The 25607-nt window shown below is 36.5% G+C and overlaps 1 long non-coding RNA gene across 1 annotated transcript in view; it reads left to right on the forward strand.

Moving 5' to 3' along the window:
• The window catches only part of LOC144281684 (uncharacterized), a 49086-nt gene extending 39811 nt beyond the window's left edge, over positions 1–9275 (forward strand). The window contains exons 4-5 of the long non-coding RNA XR_013350109.1: positions 4965–5178; positions 8807–9275. This is a non-coding gene — a long non-coding RNA (uncharacterized LOC144281684). The remainder of the gene's footprint in view (positions 1–4964; positions 5179–8806) is intronic.
• The last annotated feature ends 16332 nt before the right edge of the window (positions 9276–25607 follow it).

Here is a 25607-nt window from a genome sequence, read left to right on the forward strand (position 1 = left end):
GTAACTTTTAATACCTTGGGCAGAAAGAACAAAGGATAGATAAAATATTATTATCACTGAAGCAGGAATTATCTTACTAAAGGGATTTTAAAAATATGCAGCGTGGCAATAATTGTTGCACATAATTGCTGATGTTCTGAGAACAAAACAATACTGCTAATATCTATATAATGCTTTGAATTTTATAATTGATACTTGACAATTATACTGTTTAAATTCCTCAACCAATCATGACACGGTTTGTTTTTAAAGCCTGTAATTATAGTCAAGTCATGAGAAAATAGATCACTATATCCATAAGTGATAAATCCACAAGACAGCTCAAAGATATTACACATCTTCATGCTATCATCTTGAGAAGCTGCAATACAAACCACAAACCCTACATGCCCTTGAGGTCCTCTGTTTAGGGGTAGCCCTGGTTAAAGGAATACTTAGACTGATTTTTAAAAAATGAATTCTAAAAGTCTGAAGTAACTATGAAAGAATAGCAGATTTATGTATTATATGTGTGTTTCTTGTTAGGAGACATTTTAAAGTGTTACTGATAAATAAAAAAACTGGAGTGTCCCAAAATGTTACAGTACTTAGTGAAAATTGAATTCGTACAGACATCCTAAGATAAACTTGAATAAACTGTCAAATTTTCATATAACTTTTTTTTCCTTAAGAACAGACATGTTTTATTCAGTTCCTGCCTCTAAAGTTGTTTTTATTTGGTTATTAATTCAAACTTACTTCCTTCCCATAAAAAAATCCATTTCTCATTTATTCAGAACCGTGCACTACTATGAATGCATTTGAAAATTGCTTAAGTATATAAACATATTCAATTTTGCTGAGTGTTAGTCCATGTACTAGTCTAATGAAGTCACAAAAAAGACTTACTCGTTATCTTCATACATTTTTGCTGTCTCTCATTCTCCTTTATCATCATTTTTTTCTTTGGCCCTTAAACATTGGTATATCCCAGAATTCCAGCCTAGTGTCTTCCTCTTTCCATCTAATCTATTATCCAGGCAAGTCCATAATTCTGGCTCAGTTATTTCCCACATAACTATACTCTACATAGTATCTGACCATCTTTCAAAAACACAGGTCATATTATTCAACAATCTGAGGCTTTTTTGACCAACCACTATGTAGGCACAAGGCTAGAATGGAGAAAACAGAACCAAGTGAAATATTGATCTCAACATTGAGGAGCTAGAAGTCTACTGGATTATGTAAGTCCCCTGCTTTTAGAAATTCTCAATGATTCTCCATCACTATAAAATATGTCCAGATTTTTAAGGCCAGCACAGGTTATAGTTCACCCTGTAATGAACATTGTGTTCTCTCTCTCTCTCTCTCTCTCTCCCTCTCTCTCTCCTCTCTCTCCCTGATAGCAACATTTTGAAGTCTTTTGGAAATCAACCCCTCTTCACTCAGTGCACTCACTTTATTAGACAAGGAGTGACTCAGAATTAGCCAATCAATACACTGAATTCCCTATACCACAGTGATTAATTTAAGAGTGTAAATATGAGCAGGTTTTGTCAGAAAGCACAATTTTCTCCTCTTGGTCACAGATGTTGATAGAAAATAAGCGATGACCCAATGTGATCCAATAAGAAAGAATCCTGGGACTTAAAGAAGACACAAGCCTTTTCCACTAGACTTGAACTTGGGAAGATGTCACTTGAAGTTACTTTTGTCTAGAGTAAATACAAAGAGAGAACCTATCTGAATTATTAGGGTTTGACCAGGAAATGGAAAAACTATAAGCAACTATAAGCAATAATAAGGGATTTATTATTAATATTAGACATTACACAATTGTGAGGGGCTATTGAAGAAATCTATGGGAAGGACAGTGCCTATGTGTCTGGTGAAAGGCTTAAAATTGACATTTAAGAAGTGAAACTTGGCATGAAATGAGGAGAGAGAATGAGAGAAAACTGGAACCCATGAATTCTTGTTGGAAACCACAAAGATAAACTAGAACGCACAAGGGCAAACTGGACCCTGAGCCTCTCTCTCACCCAATCTTGACATCATAGGTTCCCTGATGAAGCAGATGATGCATTTCTTAATGCATCATATGCTCTACCTGTATGCAGAGAAGCTGAAGGATGAGATGCAGCAATAGATAAAAGAGTTATAGGGCACATGGCTGTCCCATATCTGCAAGGTAAAACAACAATCCACATGTGCAGTCAGCAGCACTGCTTGGCACCCTACACTGATTCTCAAAGCTTAATGCCTACAGCTTCACTTCCACTTTCTAAATCTTATGCATTTCACTTGTGGCACACCCTAACCCAGAATCATAGAGAAAAAAACCCTGTGGTTCCAGTTAGCAAAAATGGTACAAAACCAGCACACTATCTCAAAAAGGAATCAAGGGGAACCTGGGTGGCTCAGTCAGTTAAGCATTTGCCTGCCCTCAGGTCATAATGCCAGGGTCCTGGGATGGAGTCCCATGTTGGCTTCCCTGGCGTTGGCTTCCCTGCTCAGCAGGGGGTCAGCTGTTTGTCCCTCACCCTCTGCCCCTCCCCCCACTCATTCTCTCTCTCTCTCTCTCTCTCTCAATCTCTCTCTCAAATAAATAAATAAAATTTTTAAATAAGTAAACAAGTAAATAAAAGAATCAACATAGAAAACATGAATCTAAAACATGAATAAAGACAGCTTGATTATGTTAAAATCCCCCAAGATCAAGCAAGTCCTGGACTTTTCATTATGAGTTAATACACTTCCTTTGTGATAGAGCACTCTGCACTGTATTTTCTCTCACTTATCAAAAGATACGAAAGCTGGCACTACGAATGGAAGGTTGCCAACAACTGACACCAAATTCAAAACTGACAGAACCAAGGAGAAGAGAGAGCTCTCACACTTCTACTGGGGGAAGATAATAGTATTTGAGGGTTCTAGAGGTTCTACTGGGGGAAGATAATAGTATTTGAGGGTTCTAGAGGTTCTAGAGGGTAGAAATGGTTAAATATACACCTGTTTGAGCATGGTGCTCAGAAATTTCCCTACAGAAACAAAAGCATTCCAGGTTTCGATATGAAAAATGTGAGATTTTGGAATGTGGGTCTTGTTCCTATGGTTCTCTAGAAGTCCTATAAGAAGAAGACAAGTTTACATTGAAATTGTTGCACTTAAAGGCAGACAGGAGTCTTCGGCCCAGGGTGTGATCCTGGAGACCCAGAATCGAGTCCCGCGTCGGGCTCCCTGCATGGAGCCTGCTTCTCCCTCTGCCTGTGTCTCTGCCTCTCTCTCTCTCTTTCTCTGTGTGTGTCTCTCATAAATAAATAAATAAAATCTTTTTTAAAAAATGCAGACAGGAAAAAAAACATGTCAATACCAAGAAATACCTTTCTCCCCTGAGACCTATTCAAGGTCACTGAGAAATTTAAAAGATTAGAAAGCTGAATTCTGTCTTCCAAACTACAGTTACTGCCAACAAAAGCAGGGATGTAGGAAACATAGGAGGAAATAATATTAAAACCTGTGAGAAGCCATTTCCATCAGGTTCCTCCAAAGAAGTTCCTATTTTAAACGACTTAGAAAAGAGAATGGTTACCCCACCTCAAAGATGCCACATGACCTATATACTTAGGAGCAGGAGTCAGAGAGGTTCTATCTTCCACCTCAGTCAATGTGGTAAATTGTCCCAAGTCAGAAGCAAGGTTTAGACAATTAGATGAAGGGGATGGGCAGGGCAATGTGGCTGGAGAGGATGAAGAGAAAAACATGGGAACTGATTCTACTACAAAGACTTGCTTGAAGGGGATGCCTGGGTGGCTCAGTGGGTTAAGTGGCTGACCCTTGGTTCTGGCTCACATCATGATCTCTGGGTTGTGGGACTGAGCTCCACATGGCGTCGAGCTCCCCACTCAATGCGGAGTCTGCTGGAGATTCTTTTTCTTCCTCTCCCTCTCCTTTTCTAAATAAATAAATAAATAAATAAATAAATAAATAAATAAACTTTTAAAATCTTAAAAAAAAGAAAGATGCACTTGAAGACATTTCTGGCCTTTGGTGGTAACTCATGGAATAGTTTGGAACACATAGACAAGAGAGCCCATTAAATTTTAAGAGAGTTGTCCTGTTAGCACTGGAAAACAATAGGCTCTAATTACCATCTCTAAGGCACATGCCAAATTCCTAATCCTGTCCCAGTGGAAGGGGGTGGGGCGAACTCCACATGTACATCTCCCATTTGACCACTGAGGAAAACCAGAAAGAAAGAAAGAAAGAAAGAAAGAAAGAAAGAAAGAAAGAAAGAAAGAAAGAAAGAGAAAGAAACCAACCCAGAAAAGATGAATCAGGCCAACCGATTCAGAACTACTGACAAAACAACTCCTTCTAGCATTAAAGCAAACAGGGTAAAGAACCCTGTTTGGGTTTTTTCGTTTCTTTGTTTCTTTTTCTTTTTTAGCTAGGTATTACATAGGGTATGAATTCTTAGCCACTGTATTTTATTTCTCATTTGCCTCATCCAACAGAAGTTTTATTGCAAATATTTCTTTTCTCTGTCATTGTGCTTTGCAAATGATAAGTTATTGTATTCTATACAGGTATATTTCATACAGGTAAATTCCCTGTTAGTTTGCTGGACCATGAGGAGCTATATCCAGACCTAATGAATAAGAATTGAAATTAACCAGAGGCATAGATCTGGACCTGGATACAGTAACTGGGAACAAGGAATTTAAGAACAAGATTGTGTTCATATGAGGTGGCCAAAGGGACAGACTATTTTGGACCTTTGTTGTTTTTCAACTGCCATAACCCATGACCTCTGTTATTCAAGTGGGGCTCTATCCTTAGTGCCAGGAGTGGGGTATCACCACACGATTGGTCAATAGTATACTGATCAGAAGTGGGAACCTGATGAGATGGATCCAATCAGAATGAATTACAAGGATGGGAGGGAGTGATCAAAAGAGGTTTGATCTCTTTCCCTCCAGATCTGAACTGGGAAGAAGGACAGAAAATGCACACCACAGTAAAGAGAATGTCTAGAAAAATATGAACCCAACAGAAGCAGAGCTGAGCAATACAGAGAAAGAAACTAAATCCTACTAATTGAGAAAGGCCCTGAATTGAGAAGAAACTGAAAGCTTCCACTTCTCTAACCCTAGATTTGTCAAGAACACAAGCAAATTATCTTTTCAGCTAAAGGTACTTGAGATTGAATTTACTTTCACATTTAGCAGTAAAAGAAATCCCAACTAACCTTTTCAATTTGCTTCTCCCTCCCCAATCCACAATTTTATGTCATAGTCACCCAAAGCATAATCAAATCTCACATTTTGATTTTGAAGACTTGGCTCTCGGAAGGCTTTTGACTGGAATCTCCATTTTCCTTTCCTGTCTGGAAAACTTCTTTCTACCCATTAAGGCTAATGTACATGTTGCTTCCTTTGTGGAAGTCCTCCCAGACATTCTGAATGGATTAATGCACTTCCACAGCCATTACCATTTCTAAGTTGACGCCTAAAATGACTGGTGTATCTGTTGTGTGTGTCACTCAGATACAACAAAAAAATTTTATTCATTAGCTGATGGGTTCCTGTTTCTGATACCCTATTAGTTGCTTTGGCTTTCTACAAAAAATTACTACAGGTACCCCCTCCCCAACACACACACCCTGTTTTCAAAAGTCAGCCTTATGTTACTTCACTTTTACAAAGACCTATATTTAGTACCTGTTTTCGCTAACTAAAAGAAATCCGAAGAGGATTTTGGCTTTTACAAAAAAGATGAAAAGCAAAAATACCTTTCAGCATTTGTTTTGCTGCCAGCCTTTATAGAGGCAGCGTGCATCCCAAGCAGCAAGTGTGGCCCCACCGAGCTCCTTCCCTGGGAAACTGGCATCTCAGCAGCAAGCTCCACAGCTTTGAACTGTATCTATGAGTATCTGTGCTTTATCTTGATTTTTTGTGTTTGTGCATTCATTAAAAAGATGTGTCCCATGATATCAGACAAGCCTAAGAGGGTTTATTTTTTTAGGTCTGGTAATGCTCAGAAGTTTTTCCATATAAATTAGTGATAATTTCTTCTTCGTCTTATGCTTGAACAGTTTCCTAGGAATGCTCTACTTTGGGATAGCACAGGGGGACCCTGCATGTAGGATTTAAAATAATTTGTAACAAGGTACTGGCAGTCGCAGTTAAACTGTCATTTCCAAAAACTGTATACTGTTGGTAAAATCATTTTCTAAATGAAGTGTATCACTTTTTTGTTGAGTAGGAAAGTTATAATTCTTAAATAACACTAAACTTATTTGTAGTATTTTTGCATGAAGTAGAGACTCAGTGAGTGTCAAATCCTAATTATATTTAAATGTGTCCTTTTCCATGCTAAAGTCCCTCCAGAATTGTTTATTTTCTTTTTATTGACTCCCATTTCAGTAGGTACTTATGTTGGCTGAAAATAATAATTTCCAAAGGCCCATAAATAAGAGTATTTTAAACCTGACAACACTATTGCTAAGGTTATATTTTAGATGCCTTGTATTATGTGGCTGTCCTATCTGATGCTCAAGGGGAAAAGTGTCATAAATACAAATGGTGATTATCAAAACTATTTTAGGCATTATCTTGGTGACCAAAACAAAGAACATTTATTTTTAAATGGGGATGTTACAAAAAATATCATATCCTTTGTTTCCTTTCATTCAGTAAGTTCTAGTGTGGTGTTTTATAAGCTATTTTTCATATGTTTATGGCACAATGCTGTTTTTATTAGGAAATGGCCTGCTGGCTGAATGCCCATTCATTGTATCCCAGCATTTTCCCTTGGCTATATCAGAGCAACAAACTAAGAAGTTCACTACTTCCTCATTAATTCTGGAAAACTCATACCATGAATAACATATCATGAACCCATGAACCTTTTTATATCTTGACAATTGCTGGAAGTGTTTTATTTTATAACAGCATTCAAGAATATCCTATTTAAATAGCAAATTATGGATATTGTGGAAACCCAGTCTATAAGTCTCCTAATTTTCTTAAAGGATAATAATTGGGACTTAAACCCTGTGAGTTAGGTACTAATAACGTGCAAGCCTGTTTCCTTTTTGAATGGTTTCTCATTTGTTGGATATATTACCATAATTTTTTATTGCGAAAGATAACGTAAGGGATCATTTTTAAAGTTTGATGGTTCCTATAATTTATGAGGACAATTCACATCACCCAAGTCCTAAAGGTAAAACTGGAAAGCTTATGAATATTTAGGATAGAAACAATGTCAAGAGAAAGAAAAGTGTGGATTAACAGAAAAATGAAGTTTTAGCCTATTTATGCATTAGTTCCTATCCATTCACTCCCCCATTTTCTGCCTTTGTATCAATTTGAATCCCATTCTTTGCTGAATATTTACAATGCATAGTAAGAGAATGACCTTGGGCCCTGGACTTAGACAATCTAAGTCTGATTTCTGACCTCCTGCCTATGCAACTTAGTTTGATTAATTAATTTTTCTAAACCTTAATTCCATTTGCTAAAAGATGAGAAATTGACTTTGCTTACAAGCCTATTATGACTCTATTAGAGAAAATAAATAGAAAGTACATTGTAAAAATAATGTCTGATGAAAATCAATAAAGAGGAGGTGTTTGTAATAGGCCCTCAGCCAACAACATCAACAACAGCAGTATTTTTTTAAAGATTTTATGTATTTATTCATGAAAGACAGAGAGAGAGAGAGAATGGCAGAGACACAGGTAGAGGGAGAAGCAGGCTCCATGCAGGTAGATCCCAGGTCTCCGGGATCACGCCCTGGGCTGAAGGCGGCGCTAAATTGCTAAGCCACCCAGGCTGCCCAACAATAGCAGTATTTATCAACCATGAGTATACTTAGGCTCAGACATCTTTAAATGTTATCTATTTCAGTTATCACATAAGGTCTAGTAGTTATTATCACCTTGTGTTGTTGCTGCTGTTTTGTTATTTGCTATTATTACCCCAAGTTTAGAAATAATATACTTCACTAAATTAATTTGTAGATTGGGAGAAAATCTCAGTTATTCAGAAAGGAAAACAAAACAAAACAAAACTTAGGAGGACCACACACATTCCCTCCCTTCCCCTCAAAAATAAACTCCCCAGCTCATAAGCACCTGTCCTAGTATAGGTTCCCCCCGCTGTCCAGAAGAAAAGCATATCTATGAAACCTTTCGTAAACCAAAATAGCATAAGGCTAAGAAGCAATTACCATGAATTCATATAGCAAATTTTTTGAGCATTCCCAGATCCCCCAAAATACCTTCTCTTAGGCTTTTCTGATACTGTAGGACACGTCTTGCTAATGGATGCACGAAATAGAGATAAAGAGATGCTTGTACAATTCAGAAGTATGAAGCTTGATGCTGAGATGCTGAGTGTAGCTCCCAGGGAGGGAGCTTGGCGGGGAACACTGGACACACCTTTTGCTTTTCGCCTCTTTTTGGTGAAAGTGAACATTCTCTTCAGATTTCTTTTGGGTTAGCGAAAACAGGCACTAAGTAAGTAGGTCTTTCATAAAAGTGAAGTGGCATAGTGCCAACTCTCAAAATGTAGGAGATGCCTGTATCTACACCTGGCTCTGTTACTGCTCGTTCCATGCAAGGTACACATCGTCTCCTGGTCTTCACTATTCCCCTACTTCGTCCCTTTCAAATCTCAGCTACTCCCGCTTAATACATCTCCCAGATGAAAATCAATATTGGTTCTTCCAGACATATATTTATTTGTTTTGGTAGAAAAAGCTTCAGACTGACCATTAGCCAAAGATTACAGAGAGATTCATTGGCTCTCTCCAGGCATGCCGCTGTGGACTTTGGGGGAGGTCGTCCCGTCGATTTGCCATTTTCATCCTCAACCTCATCTGTTTACCGCTGACCTACAAGGGCTATAACCATGTCAGAAGTGCCACAAGAAATATTCATCCCTGGAGACCCAAGAAAAAAAAAAGCAGAGAACCCATTTCTTTGGAAATCGATGAGCCCCATTCTTGGTTCATCAGTTTTGAACTTGACACAGCAGAGAAACAGAACAGTGGCTCAGTTTTTCAGCTACAGCCCTGCCACTTGACAACCCAGAGGGCAAGTTCACCCACCTCACTGGAAGGGTTTGTGCCCAGATCCCTCCATCCTCAGTGAGGATTCAGAAAGGTCTCAGAGAATCCTTGGTACCCCGGGCACCAAGCCTCATGTGTTTTACAATTGACATTAAAATGTCAGTGAACTTGACTGAAGGGAAATCACAGGACACACGTGTCTGTGCATGTAAGTACACATAATACCAAATTAAATAACTAACCATTCTAATTTATAAAGTCCAAAGAGTAGATTTTGTCCAAATTTGCCAGGGGAGTCGGTTTCTACTGTTGTTAAGAACAGACGGTTTAGCCCAGGCTCTATAACTTAGTCTCTTTGAGACGTTGGGCAATTTACTTAACTTCTTTGTGCCTCATGATATAGGATAATTATACTCAGAAGTTTGTTTAGAGAATTAGCTTTATCGGTATGAGTTTTGAAAAATGTTGTAAAACTTTCGAGAATTGTTAGACAATATTACTTTGAAAATATCCAAGAAATTACTATTATTCTATACCAGTTTACATTGTTAAGATTTAGAAATTTTAAAAATAGATTTTCTTTACATTTTAAAAGACAACAGTATTTTTTTTTTAAATTTTTATTTATTTATGATAGTCACAGAGAGAGAGAGAGAGGCAGAGACACAGGCAGAGGGAGAAGCAGGCTCCATGCACCAGGAGCCCGACATGGGATTCGATCCCGGGTCTCCAGGATCGCGCCCTGGGCCAAAGGCAGGCGCCAAACCGCTGCGCCACCCAGGGATCCCAAGACAACAGTATTTAATTGTAGAAAATATAAGCCAACTGTTTGGCTAAATGCAGAAATCTCTTTTGAGTTTGCATTTGAATATGTTCAAATAGGATAATACATTCAGTCTTCCAATAATTCATTCAAATAAACATTTATTAAGCTGCACAGGTGCTGAATTTCAACTTTTCGTATATGCAAATTTTGTTTCTGATTCAGATTTTCTGCAGCTAGGTTCTTTTCATAATTCAGGTATGAACTCAGATTTCTCCTCCTTAGAATGGCCTTGCTTGATTACCCAACCTATTTTTGCTCCTCTAAAATTCTCTAAAATATTGCCCTGTTTCATTGTCCTTACATTCTCAATTACAATCAAAATATATCTAAATTATCTGCTACTGATTTAATCTGTCTTCCTCTTTCCACTCTTGCTATTTTTGTTTACTGATACATCACGGGGGCCCAGAATAGTTCCAGACTAGCAGTAGTAGTAATAATAATAATAATAATAATAATAATAATAATAATCAGCTTACATTTATGCTTTTTGTGCACAACTTACTTTGTGCTCTTCACATTCTTTGACAATTTAATCCTGATAACAACCTTGCAAGATAAATGCTATATTACACCCATTTTACAAATGAGGAAAAGGAGGCAGACAGTGGTAAAGCAAGTGCCCATAATCACACAACTAATGACTTCTTAACCACTATTCTAGTTTACCTCTGAGTAGGCATTTAACACATAGTTGTTAAAGAAATGACTAAATATCTTAGGTTTGGGTCAAAGAGCTTTATATGCAAAAGTCAGGCCATGGGGCACATGAGTCTACAAGAGGAAAATGGATATAACAAGTTAATGAGCAAGATAACACCTTAAACTTATACAGTGATATGTGTCAATTATATCTCAATAAAAGTGAAAAAGTAAGCAAGATGGATGGACTGATTCAGTGAATCCTATAGATGCTCTGAAAGAGGCTTTTACAGGGCACATAGAGAGTATAAATAAGAGCATGGCATTTCCTTTGGTGATAACCTCCAGTTCCTAAGGAAGACGATGGCTAATTCTATTTTGAGGGAGAACAGTGAATATGAGGGTCTTAAATTGTGCAGCATTGGGAATCTCTAAATGAAACATTATAAAACATGGTAGAAAATGCCTGAAACATATAAGCTATCTTGACAACCCCCAAAAAACACCACATGAGGTTTGTTCACATTGCTGCACCTCAGTGGCTCTAGCTGAATATGGTTCAGCTGCAAGCCAAGCTGTTTCCATGGATATGTGAACAAATGACAGTGTGGAGATGGTCTGGAACCATTGCTAAATTCTTGGAGAATAAATGCCAATGAGCATTCCTCCATTATAAGAGATGCAATCTTTGTAAAAATTAAGCATAGGAAATTGCATCATTTATTTCAAGAAAAGTAACGAATTTAGAATTTATAACCATTGGTCGTAGCTGTCACCAGAGAGTAGAATTTAAAATGTTCGCTGTCATTAAAGCCTACAGAGTTACTATAATCTCTGGTTTAAATATTGTTCTTTTAAAATTTAGGGGTTTGGTTTTCATAATTTCAAACAGCATTAATAAGTTGTCAAATTTTGCAAGGTACTTTATAATGAAAAATGTGTATATGTGTATATTCAGTTTGAGGACACTAAGATGTTAATATATATCAACCATTTAAAGAAGAAATAAGGAATAGCACCCTGGTAACCATCAAATTTTTATCCTCTTTAATCACTGACTTTTAAGGCCTTAGCTGGCATCTTATAATGTATTTCTTATATAAGGTAATTTTGTCTATAAATTTAATTTTATTTTCAAATTTCATTTTTACTTTTTAATTTTTAAATTAATTATCAAGTTTACTTTGGATCACGTACTTTAAGAATATTATTCTTAAATAATACAGAGGACTTAAAGTGGTTATTTGGAGAGGACTCTGTCTACAGACTGATACTGTAAACTTCTCAACTTCTTCAAAGCCTAGGAAACTAGAAAGCTACTGTGCATACTATCACCTAAATATGTTAGAATATGTTTAATTAGAATGTGTTGAAGATGAGAAAACCTTTTACATGTATTACAATTTATTAGGTAGAATTTAAACTGACATATATGCAAATATGAATTTACTGTGATTTTTTAATGTAATCCTTGAGAAGCAATCTTGAATTAAATTAAATTGAGTTTTGGAGCATCCAGGGGCTCAGTTGGTTAAGTATCTGACTCTTGATTTCAGCTCAGGTCATGATCTCAGGATTGTGAGATCGAGCATGTCAGGCCCTAGGCTGGGCTTGGAACCTATTCAGATTCTCTCTCTCCCCCTCGGCTCCCCAACCTCCAATCCCAGCCCCACCCTGCTCATATACACGTACATGCACTCTCTCTCTCTCAAAAAAAATAAATAAATAAATAAAATTGAATTGAATCTCAAATTGAAGTAATCTTTAAGGGGTGCCTGGGTGGCTTTTGGCTTAGGTTGTAATCTCAGGGTTCTGGGATCAAGCCCCATGTTGGGCCCCTGCTCAGCGGGGAGTCTGCTTCTCCCTCTCCCCCTACTTGTGATCTCTCTCTCTCTCTCTCTCTCACACACACACACACACACAGACACTCAAATAAATAAATAAAATCTTTTAAAAAATGAATTAATAGATAATTTTTAAGATACTTCAGGAGGAAAATATTTTTTCATATGAATGTCATTTGCCTTCCTGTCATTAGTAGTAAGTGTTACAGCTTCATAATTTGTTTATTTTGTCTAATACAGTCCTAGAAATTTTCCATGCTATAACCAAACAATCAGAAAAATTTTTTTTTTGATTGAAGGATTTTTTTAAATCAAAATGACACAGCAGGTTAGATTATCATGCTGAGCTTGGCAAAGTTGAAGATTTCTTGCTCTTAGTAAGCAATAAAAAAAATGTATTTTTTCCTGATGGAAGTTGTCTGGGTTAACATTAAGATAAAAGAATCTATAACCTTAGAATGTACTTCCAATTATTCCAAAAGTTTATATTATATTAAGGAAAAATTCTCTGGCATAAAAGAAACAATTGTCACAAATGCATATAGTATCCTGAAAATATTCCATTCAAATTCCTCATTCAAATTTGCTCACTTATGTATTTTCATTTTATTCTTTAATTGAAGTTACATTTTAAAAAATATTTTAATGGAAGCTATACTTTTTCTGTCAAATGTACTTTATTTATTTTGTCTTTTCATAAACACAAACCTTTACTTCTGTTATTTTTTCTTTTGTAAATTGAGCGTATTTATTTTTTAATTTAATACATGGAGGTTTTAAAATTCTACATAGAATCATTGCTGACTTGATTCACCGATACCACTTTTTATTTTTTATTTTTTTTAATTTTATTTATTCATTCATGAGAGACAGAGAGAGAGGTAGAGACACAGGCAGAGGCAGAAGCAGGCTCCTCACAGGAACCCCGATGTGGGACTCGATCCCAGGACCCTGGGATCATGCCCTGAGCCAAAGGCAGACACTCAACTGCTGAGCCACCCAGGCATCCCTGATACCACTTTTTAGAGAGTACCACTCCAAGTTCTTATTATTTTTATTTAGTCACAGTGGTGGTTGCCATAGGTGACATTTTTGATAGTTAATATTGAGTAATGAAAAATTGTTGGCCACAAAACTTTAGGGAATTATTAGTAAGATACTCTTTGAATCATATCTAAACTATAGACTTAACATTTTTAACACTGTTTTCCATTCATTTAACAAAAATGTACTTTATGTAACTCTGCTAAGTAATAGTTCTGGGTACTTTGCTTCCACAACATTGTCTGAGTAATAATAGTGACTATTTATTATTATATCTTCAGTAACTGGAACTATTATTATGGTTTATTGCCATATCCTTAGGAATGAAGAAAAACTTAAAAGTATAATTAATAAATGCTCTATGGTCTACCTCATAATACCACTAGGAATATTTCTAAGTTAAGTTATTTATTTTGATAGATGAAATTTTTGTAAATTAAAACATAAAGTTTATACATATGTATATGTATTGTTTTTAGTTATTTATGTAATTAATTCCCCTATAACTAGACAATTTTTTTTTTAAGTAGGCCCCCACCCAGTGTGGAACCCAATGTGGGGCTTGAACTCACAACCCTGAGATCAAAGACCTGAGCTGAAATCAGGAGTCAGACTCTTAACTGACTGAGCTATCAAGGTGCCCTCACTAATTTTTTTTTCATTCTTGGAATTACTTTTACAAAGCAGAAAATAAACAGCCTAATATATATTCATGTAATTATTGAATATAATTATAATCTCAAAATATTAACTTTAGAAAGCATGAAACCATCAAACCTCCAAGTAATCTCAATGTCCAAGCCTTTATTTTGACTTGAATTCCTTTTTTTTTTAGTAAAGATTTTATTTATTTATTCATGAGAGACACAGAGAGAGAAAGAGAGAGAGAAAGAGAGAGGCAGAGACACAGGCAGAGGGAGAAGCAGGCTCCATGCAGGGAGCCTGATGTGGGACTCGATCCTAGGTATCCAGGATCACGCCCTGGGCTGAAGGCGGCGCTACACTACTGAGCCCCCTGAGCTGCCCTTCACTTGAATTTCTTAAAAGAAGATGAAGCTTTTCCTAAATCTCTCAATACTTGACAATAATAAAATAAAAATTCAGGTCTCCTACTTTCAGAACATATCCTCTTTACTGAAACTTTTTTTTTTTCTATCAAGGCTTTTTGGTTAAAAAAAAAAAAAGTCCACAGTATCCACAATATAAAACAAAATTGACACTATATTTTAGATTTAAAGCAATGAACATGAAATGGGATTGACTGCTGGGCAAACCCCATAATTGGAGTATCTTTTTAAACTTATTTTCCTTAATCTAACTGTTCCTGTGAAATATTAATGCTAGCTAGAGATGGTTAGTTGTTTGCCAAAGATTCTGGGTGGGGTTTGGTACTTCCGTGTAAGGAGGATTAGTGTTGTTCCCCAAACTGGCTGACCCTTCATCCAGGGGCAATCACATGGCCAAGAGACAATGTGAGTAGAAATGATAGTAACTAGTCCTTCTCAAACTTTAGTTTGCATTAAAATCACCTGAAGAGCTAGCTGAGACATGTGTTTCTGGACTCTGTCTATAGAGTTTCTAATTTAAATATATCTAGAATGAGGCCTGCGAATTTGCATTTTTAACCACTTAGTAGGTAACGGTGACGTTGCCTGCCTATGACCCACATTTTGATGTACATCCCTACTACTTTGCCCATGTCCAGAAAAAAAAAGTGTTTTTTTAATGAAGTCTTTAGTTTTTAGTTATAAACAAACAAAAAGTAATTGCCCATTGATTTACAATATGATGTGTGAATACATTCTCCGCTACCACCAATGTTAGTTATAAAAGTTTTGGACATTTACAAATTCAGTCTTAAACATGGATATTTCAGAAAAGGAGAATCCTGTTCAACCAGGGGATAGTTTCATGGAAAACATTGTAGGAAGGAGATGCAGAATAAGAGCGATGAATTTAGGGCATGATTTATCATCAGAAAGTTAGGCCTAGGAAAGCCTAGCCAAAAGAACGAAACGATGCAAATAGAGTGAAAATATATATATTTTATGGACCTTGGAAGATCTCTACTGACCACCATGATGATGGTAATTACTTTTGGATGTAAAATACAACAACGAAGCCATTCCTAGTACACTTTCTCTGAGCTTCAGAAAATCACAAGCATGTGAACCCAACTAACCAACTTTAATGCAGACTCCCATTTTCAATATAAAAACAGTAAGATGTACCACTGGCGTGCCAAGAATAACACTTTGGCTTAGGAAACTCTCCTTCCAGGGTCATATAATGCACTCAGTCCACTTTCTAGTTTATGTGTGACCTGCTCAAGGCTCAATGGCCTCATTCCGCACCTTATCCTTTCACCTCTGGCAGAGTGTGTAAACAGCTTATCCAACCCATCACTCCATCTCCATGGTTTCATCCCATCACTTCAATATCCTTAGGAAAACAAGGACTCCTAGAGTAAAATTTGATTTCACAATATGCTTGCTATTCCTAATCTCCTTTATCTCCTTAAACCTGTAACTTTTCAAATTAGGCCCACTCGGGTAGCTCTCCCTTAATTAACTTGAGACCACGGATTAGACGCTCCTATGTAATAATAATTGAAGATGGACAAAGGCAGTTTGTGTATGTCTTCCTTGCCCTACCACAGAGCTGAGAAATCTATCAAAAACTTAACTCATCATTTTCTCCCAAATCTGTGGTAGGTGTATCATCATTTTGTAGATGCGATATTTGATATAAAAAGTAGTTGCAACTTGCCTAATAACATAGTCAAAATTTTTAGCAAAGCTAAGGTTAAAATAAAAGCTTCACAAATCCAGTGTATATATTTTAAGGTATTTCTTCTTATGGAAATGCTTACATTGTAAAAATTAAAGTGGACCCATGGCACCCAAACCTGTGTTTGCAATGCATACAAAACTAACAAACAATTCATTTTTAAAGATCTCTCTACAGGGATCCCTGGATGGCGCAGCGGTTTAGCGCCTACCTTTGGCCCAGGGCGCGATCCTGGAGACCCGGGATCAAATCCCACGTCAGGCTCCCGGTGCATGGAGCCTGCTTCTCCCTCTGCCTATGTCTCTGCCTCTCTCTCTCTCTCTCTCTGTGTGACTATCATAAATAAATAAAAATTAAAAAAAAAAAAAGATCTCTCTACACATTTCAGGTGGCAGACATGCATATGAAAATAAATTAATGAAGACTTATTTTCTTTTTTTTAAGATTTATTGATTCATTTTTTTATTTATTCATTTTTAGAGAGAGAGAGAGAGAGAGAGTGAACGGGGCGGTGGGGGAGGAGAATCTCAAGCAGACTCCCCATTGAGCTCAGAGCCCAATTCGGAGCCCAATCTCACAACCCTGAGATCTTGACCTGACCTGAAATCAAGATTCAGATGCTTAACTGACTGAGCCACCCAGGTGCCCCCTGCAGACTCTCATTTTCAACAACAACAACAAAAAAAAAAACAAAAGATGTTCTACTTGTTTGCTAGGAAAAATTCTTTGTCTTAGGAAACTCTTCTTCCAAAGCCATATTATGCACTTACTTTTAGTCCACTTTTTAGTTCATTGTGTGACCTGCTCACAGCTCAACAGCTACATTTGTGTATTATTCACTATGATAACACCAGTATAGTACCTTGAACCTAAAAGGCATTTGAAAAATATTAATTGAATGAATGTTGGAAATACTAATAAAATCATAAAGTATACTTAAAGAAACCCTATCTATTCCTGGCTTGTTTTTCTTTTACTTATCTTAAAGAAGCTTCTGGAATCAGACTGTACACCGCTGTTAAGCTACCTCATTTTTGCTCAGTTTTCTCAGCTGGAAAATGGCATAGTAACACACCCTAACTCACAGAATTTTCATGGGAATTAGATGAAAACATTGCCATTAGTCTTTTGGATCAGCATTGGACACACTGTAATCACTCAGTAAGTATACATCATTATAGGAGTTTCCATTTGATACTGGTAAATAGCTGGAGCTTTTTAAAACTCATGATAAATGTACTGATCATAAAGCAATATAGAAGACATAAATTAGATTGGAGAATATCACAAAAAGATATATTCATCATAAAACTAGTAAAAGGCCTCATTATTATTTTAAAATAATCCTCATAACGTTGTCTAATAAGCATTCCATCCTGATAAAGACCTTAATAGGTAAATGGAGGTTTTATTATCCTCTCCCTTTGTTCCAAGACAGGAAAATGAAGATATGCTGTATTTCAAAGTTGTGCAATCCCTAAGGAAACACCTGCAATTCAACTTTAGCTCCTCTGAAACACATAGCAGACCAGGCTAGATAATTTATTCAGTTAATACCACCGAGTAGAATACCTACACATTTCCCACAGTTTTATTTCTTTTTCTCCTCCTTTGCTCTCTCCCTTTAACTTTATCTGCTCTTCTATTATAATTGGAATTGGGGGATTCATTTTTGTCATTGGTGGTAGTGGTGCTGGAAGTGGTGGGCTTTGGAGCAGCTGTGTTTTCTTTTCTCACTATCTTTTGACTTTTCTCTCTCTTTGACCTAGGAAAGAAAAGTGCCCACTAATACACAAGAGCCATGCTTTGCTAGCAGAATTTGGGATTTAAACTATATGACCTCTATAACCATTTGTTCTACAGAAGTTTTCTTTAAAGAATCATTTAGAAACAAGCCAAGACTTTCAGACATTCTCTGGTGACCGGCAGCGTTTGCCATCCATCTTTCAATGGGTAATTCTCCTGTCAAAGGCCTAGTCTCCCAGATAATTATATACAGTGCAGCATTATTTATTTTCTCCAACAATACACTGGAATCATACCAAATAAATCATGTGCTATGGTAAAATGCTAGTGAACTACATGAACACAAGGCTTTAGGGTGGCATGCCTTAGGAATCAAAACTACTTATGATTTGACATTTATCTCACTTGCTCAGGAACTGACACAGGATTCAGAAAATGGAGAGTAGCATTACAACATTACAAAAGATAAATATGAACTGCCTTCCACTGAGAAGATTTCCTCTTCAAGAGGATAGTCTCTTATTTAAAGAGAATTAGACTGCTTTCTTGATAGAAGTCGTTTATATAGTTGTTAAGCAATAACTTAGGTTTTTTTTTTTTTCCTGGCGATCCTTCTGGACATATTCAAGATAAAAAAAAGGACACATAATTCTCCAGCCATCAGGATGGCTCCGGTAAATATCATATTCTGGATAACACTGGTATCAAGGGATCACGTGGAAGAGAACTCTCTTCTTAAAAAATGGAATGGGAGCTGCTGTCAAAAATGTTTTAGAAATAGCTTTTTTATGCCATGAAATATGTTCATGTTATAGTAATAGATGCATTGAGTAGAATATGAGCTTGATTTGTATAATATTATCTTAATTATGTATGTAAATCAGACATACACAAAAAAGACTGAAAGGCAATAAATGTCTTTTTTGGATAGTGAGATTGATTATTGACAACTTTTTTTTTCCTCTTTTCCTTTTCTTTATTTCCAAATGTTATACAAATTTTATTTCAATTGTTAGTACATTTGAAAAAATAAAAGTAATATTTCTAAAAGTATTTTAAATGTTAAAGCATAGCGTATAAAGGTATTTTTTTTTCCTACTTTGTTAAATTCCAATCAAGTTTCTTACGCTTCTTTCTCTTTGGCTTGTACCATCGCTGCAGATAATGAACACCAAAGTCTTATTGTGTTAAAATTACTTGAATACTTTCTCTTAAAAAATTTAACGCTAACCTATAATATAGTTCAAAATATAAAACAGGAGCCAGACCATCTGGAACAAAGAGAAGCTCAACTCTAACACTTGCTAGCTGGGTTGATCCTAGGCAATTTACTTAGCCTCTCCATGTTTTATTTTCCTCACACATTAAAGGGAGATATTAACAGAATCCACCTCACAGATTGTTGTAAGACTAAATGAGCTAGCTGTTCTATGTAAACATTTAGGACAGCGTCTCACACATGTCAAATGCTATATGAGTATTTGCATTCTTTCCAGATTTTGGTGGACCTATTTGTATTGGCTTTATAACTACATAAATAATAATCATTTCCTCTTGGTGCTTTTCTAATTCTCCTAATAAGGTTCATGATGGCAGAGAACTTGTTAGACTTGTTCACTACTAAGTCCCAACTCCTACCACAGTGTTTGACACCTCATAAGTATTCTAGAAATATTTCTTGAATGAATAGACTCATAATACACATTACAGTCATAAAGCTGTGTCTAAGATGAAATCTGATATTTGGATGTAATCTGTTATCTGAAAGCTATCTAATTTCAGGACTACTCAGTTTTTACCAAGAAGAATTAGAAAATGTTTCAGCTAAACTATTTTTGTGGGCTCCTACACTATTGTTTATATATTTCAAGTGAGATTATGTTGTCACTAATGACCTTGCATTCTTTCTTGATACAAAGCTTATGTTGAATCTAAGGAAAGAGTCATGTTTTCTGAATAAAATCGACATGTGTTTCCCATCTGACTTTTCCCTGTGTTGCTTTCAAAGTGCACATAATGAAGGACAGTAGAAGTCTCCCTATGCCACAGGAAACACTCCATACTGAGAAGTTCCACTGGCCAGGTCCCCTGATCATGAGTCATAGTTACTCAGAACATTGCTTGAGAATAACTTTACAAGGCATTAAAAGCACAAAAGATTTTAATGACTGACCCAAATGGTCTGGAGTTGTAAGTGCTTCCAAGAATCCATGCTTATGCTGTTTTATTCCATGTTCTTGATGTTTAAGGGCATATGAGGGATACATATCATTTCTTTTTACTTGAGGAGACAATCTATAACTCAGTATGATGATAGGTTCGAAGCTCAAATTTGCCTGTCAATCATATTTAATACATCTTGGTAAATTCATTTTCAGATCATTGACTGTATTGTGAAAAGAAAAAGTATGGTATTTTAACCCTTGGATAAAGCTCAGATTGTTGAGAGAACTTTCCAGTTTTGATTGAGTACAATTACAGGATGTGGGAGGGCATTTCAAAATATTCTAGTGGTTCTAGAAGCCTAAGACTGGAAACAAATCACAGAACCACTTTTCATCTTGTCAGTAGCCAGCATCATGCTTAAAGAATTCTTATAGCAAAACAAATGCCTATTTAGAGTATTGGCCATTCTGTTCCCTGGTATCAAATCAAAGCAGTAGTTCCTACAAAGAATGTTGGAAAATATGCAATCATCGCTTTAAAAATATATACATGTGCAAAATTCATTATTACTCAGGATGTTCATATCTCACAAAGATAGAACTACCACACATTTCACAACCCACATGCCCTGGGCCAGAAAAGCATGGTCCAGGCCTACACAATGTTAAGATAATAAAGATATATCTGGATTTCATCTAGCATAAAAGCAGTTATGAATCTAAGCAGAACTATTTTGGTATGTTATTGCTGATTTTCAGATATTCTGGGGAAAAGCCATAAGATTTAGTGGCAGACTAAAGCCTTTCTTCACACATCTAGTCCAATATTTCCTCAGCTTTAGCTGCACTTTAGGATCAGCTGAGGAGCCCGTATAAATCCCTATACCTAGGTTAAATTCCAAACCAATTAAATCAAACACACTACTGGTGTGGGACCCTGGACATCAGCCTTTTTTTTAATAGCCTTCCAAGTTTCCTTATATAAAGCCAAGATTAAGAATGACTGGTCTAGTTATATTCTGCTGGCATGATCAAGAGTGCAGGAGCTATCTTTGGGTGTGTTGGTAAGGAGTGGGTGGCTAGAGGCATCCTTTCCTATTAATACAGGCTGGCACTTTACTAAGTGCTTTTCTTGTAGTGACATTTAATCCACCAGAATGGGTAGAAGCTATTATTATCACCACCATTTTACAGATGAAGAAACTAAAAAAGAGAGAGGTCAGACAACTAGGAATGGTGAAATGGGGGTTCCAATCCAGATATTTGATTACACAATGATATTTATTTAACAACTATGCTTAGGTTCATATAATACACCAAGAAAGGTCAAAATACTTGGAGTCTCCACATGCTTAATGCAATAAACAAGGAGATGCCTTCTACTAATAAACATCAAATTATGAACAACTGCCTTCCCACTTGTGCTGGATTTGAACTGAAAAAAATAATAATAATGCTATCCTCAATAGTACCCTGGAGAAAATGTTAATAGTAACTGAATTAATAGATAAAGTTAACTGAAGATGACCAAAATTCTACTTCCATTGTCCGGTTCCCAAGAGGTCAGTGAAGTAGAATCACAGACACTGTGATCCTGGCAACATTAAACCAAACTGTAATTGTACTATTTACACAGATTCAGCACCCAGATTAAACAACACTGAAGGAACTGAACTCCTAAGAGCTGAGAACGGATTCCACTGTGTAATTCACATTCTCTCTAACCCTCTGGAAATGGAGTACTGCTTAAGACATGCCTTTTGCAGGGGGATTCCCAGGGGCAAGACAGCTGCAATTAAAATATCTTCATTTATGCACAATAAAAGAAACATATTTCTCCTCATCCTACATACTGGTGCTGCCTTTCTGATTTTACAAAGAAAAGGCCTAAGAAGACCACCAAAGACTTCAGGTACATTTTATGATGCTATGTACGTGAAGAATATTGCCTGTATTTAAGAGAATCCACCGGTCGAAAAGCAACAGTTTGAATATATTACATACATTCCTCTGATGTCGAGATGAACAAACCAATTTAGACCCAAATCTGAATTAAAATGATCTTATATAAGTAAATGTCAGAAATTTAATAGATGTGAGCTTCAAACAAATTCTTGATCACCTACAAGTGTTATTTCAGAGCCATTGAAAAGAGTTAACGTCACCTTCAAAAACTTTCACCGTCATCTGGTAAATCTACAGGGAGATTTCATCTCTTCAGCTGTTTACCATTTAAAAATATTTCCAAAGGGGGTTTTATGCCATTCATGCTTTTCAGTGTGAATCAATCTTTTAAGAGTAAGGTTTCTATGATTTTAGGAAAGAGAACATGTGGGTCCTGAGACCTGGAAAGGGTGGGGAGAGGAGCTGATATCCAGAATGTAAGAAACAGAAAGTGTGCAAACTCTGGGAATGCCAAAGGCAAATGTCAGTCATTTCGCAAGTTTATCTTGGAACCACTTTCAATAAGAAAGCAGGAGACATTTGAGAAGGGAAACTAGAAAAAATTTATTTTCTTTTGTTCCTTGATAATACCTATTTCCTATGGCTAATTAAGACTATGATTTTTACAATCCACAGAGAGAGTACAGATATTTTAATTACAGGCAATTCCTTTAGTGCTAAACACAATATGAAAACAAGTATGTTGAAATCCTTAAGGAGGAACAAAAAGAAGAAGAAAAAAAGGAAAAGGAGAAATCACATCATCATCACCATCATCATCATGCCCATTGTCAAAATTTGGCTCAATGAATCACCAGAGAGATTAGGTGCTTCATGAAGTTCGGCCAAATGAAGCAAGATTTTTGCAAATGAGAACCAAATTGACATAAATTTAAAAAGCACTGAACTGACCATATTGAAGTGCAGAGTAACCACACCACAAAATACATGATGATTCAACCATGTATAAAAATTAGATTAAAGAAATGAAACTTAGTAAGCAAAGAATAAAGAGAAAACTGTGATGATCTCCAAATGACAGAAATATTGAAGTAATTTGAAAATACATTACATATAGTATAAAGGTAACTTCAAGTAATCTTATGCTTAAGGAAGATACCACTGATTCTCATCACTATACTGACCCAGAAAGCAATGTATCATATATCTTGCTCTCACTTTCATTTGTGAAATTTAAATCCATTTCTCCCAAAAGAGATGGAAATAAGGAAGAGAAAGAGAAGTGAAAATTATAACCCTCACAAATTTTTAAAAAATGAATTTCTAGCAATGAGTATGAGAATAATGTCAACTCTAGATATTAAATATCCCATTGTTAAGATGATAAGTACAATGTGATGAGAAATGAAATATTCTCATTTATTGAGGAAACATTTGAAGAAATAAATTTGAGGGACACCTATGTGGCTCAGTAGTTGAGCATCTGCCTTTGGCTCAGGGCATGATCCCAGGATTCCCAGATAGAGTCCCACATCAGGCTCCCTGCGAGGAACCTGCTTCTCCCTCTGCCTGTGTCTCTGCCTCTCTTTCTCTCTGTGTGTCTCAAATAAATAAATAAATAAATAATAAAATCTTAAAAAAAAAATTTTTAGAAAGGCTGAAAAAATCATCGTATCAGTTCCTAGTGATGTAAAACAAATTTCCCCGAAACTTAATGGCATAAAACAGTAACAATGCTATTATTTCTCATGATTCTTATTTGTTAGGAATCCATGAGCAGCTTGGCTGGGCAGATGTGGTTCAGAGTCTCTCAAGAAGCTCCAGTCAGATTGTCAGTCAAAGTGGAGCAGCTGGTTGCTGACCAAGCATCTCTCTTTGTATGGTCTCATAGCTTTTCCATGTGCTCTCTGCAGATAAAATAGTTTGGACCTCCTAAGATCATGGTGACCTCAAGGCAGTGGGATTCCTTACACTAAGGTCAGGACTCCAAAGCAAGTGCTTCACTGAGCCAGTTGGAAGCTGAATCTCCTTTTATGACCTGGTCTTGGAAGTTATCTAACAGCACTTCCATCCGACTTTTTAGTCAAACAGCTTCAGAAGTTGGGGCCCCTGGTGGCTCAGGTCGTTAAATGTTTGCTTCATGAAGCAAAAGACCCTTCACGGGGGTCATGATCCCAGAGTCCTGGGATCAAGCCCACTGGAGGACTACCGACTCAGTAGGGAGTCTGCTTCCCCCTCTGTCCCTCCTCTCCCACCCCCTCCCCACCCCGTGCTTGTGCATGTGAGCCCCCACACACACACACACTGTCTCAAATAAATAAAATCTTTAAAAAATATTAAAGAAAACAGTTTCAGCAGTCTTCTCAATTTTGAGTGCATGGGATATGAATCTAATCTCTCTATGGAAGGAGCATGAGGGACACATTGCCAGCAGATCATGCAGGTTGGGAGATATCATGGAGACCATCTTTGGAAAGTACAATCTGCCATGTCAGTGGTTTTCATGCCACATGACCTTCTGACAATATATCTTTCATATTCCTTCCTTCAAAAAGTTAATTTTATATCCCATGCTAACTTACTTTCTGCAACAATAAAGACAGTGATATAATATGATAGCAAAATATTTCTTTTAATCCTATTATTACTCCCATCTACAGTTTCATAGTTTCAAAACTGGAACTTCTTAGAAAGTCTACTTAGCATGCTCAAGATCACACTGCAAATAGCTAAAATAATCAATAATCCTCATAAAACCAGTTTATTACTGACTTCTTATTTATTGTAAACGTCTACTTCTAAAAAAGCAGTTTTAAGTGGAAACTCAGCAGCAGACCCACCAAATAAAAGATGGGAAAATGTTGAGCTTGCAGGGTTGCAAAGAACTTGTAGGGCTGCAAAAATCAGACTCTTGGCTTGTCCATCACTATTGTTCTACAATATATTATGTAGCTTTGTCCGTATCACCTTCCCATCCCATATCAGTTGTTACAATTTTATTCTAACTCTACTTAATATAATGTCAGTTTTCTCACTCATAACAGACAACCAAGTCTCCAACTTAAAAAAGGAAATATTGTCCGGTATGAATTCCCTCAAATTCCCTCCACTCCACATCAAGTTTATCTTGAACCATGTATCTCTTTTCATTGGATTCCTACTTCTACTCAAAGCTAATCCCTTCCTCTGTACTTTGGATCCCCTCCCTTCCTGTCTGCTCTGAGAATTTTCTGTCCTAATTATGTCTATTTATTTTACCTTCTACCTCTTTTCTCTATTGGATCTTTTTCTTCCTTTTAGAAACAAATTCACATTCTTTATTCTGGAGAAAATAGCCCTGCCCTAGTCTCTCCCCCTGTCATTTATGCTGCTTCCCCTTCCATGTTTCTTTTCAGATCCAAACTGCTTATCACGAGGGTTTACACTGCATGGATTCACTTTATTATCTCCTACTCACTCTATGACTCATTTTGGTCTGGTTTCAGCCTCCATTTCCTTCAAGCAATTCTTTCAAATGACACAGCTCTTTAATGCAACTTTATGACTAAGGATATGATAGTTGCTTATGTATCCTTTTGTAGT

The sequence above is a fragment of the Canis aureus genome, chromosome 13 (assembly GCF_053574225.1).
Source record: "Canis aureus isolate CA01 chromosome 13, VMU_Caureus_v.1.0, whole genome shotgun sequence".
Classification (NCBI taxonomy): domain Eukaryota; kingdom Metazoa; phylum Chordata; class Mammalia; order Carnivora; family Canidae; genus Canis; species Canis aureus.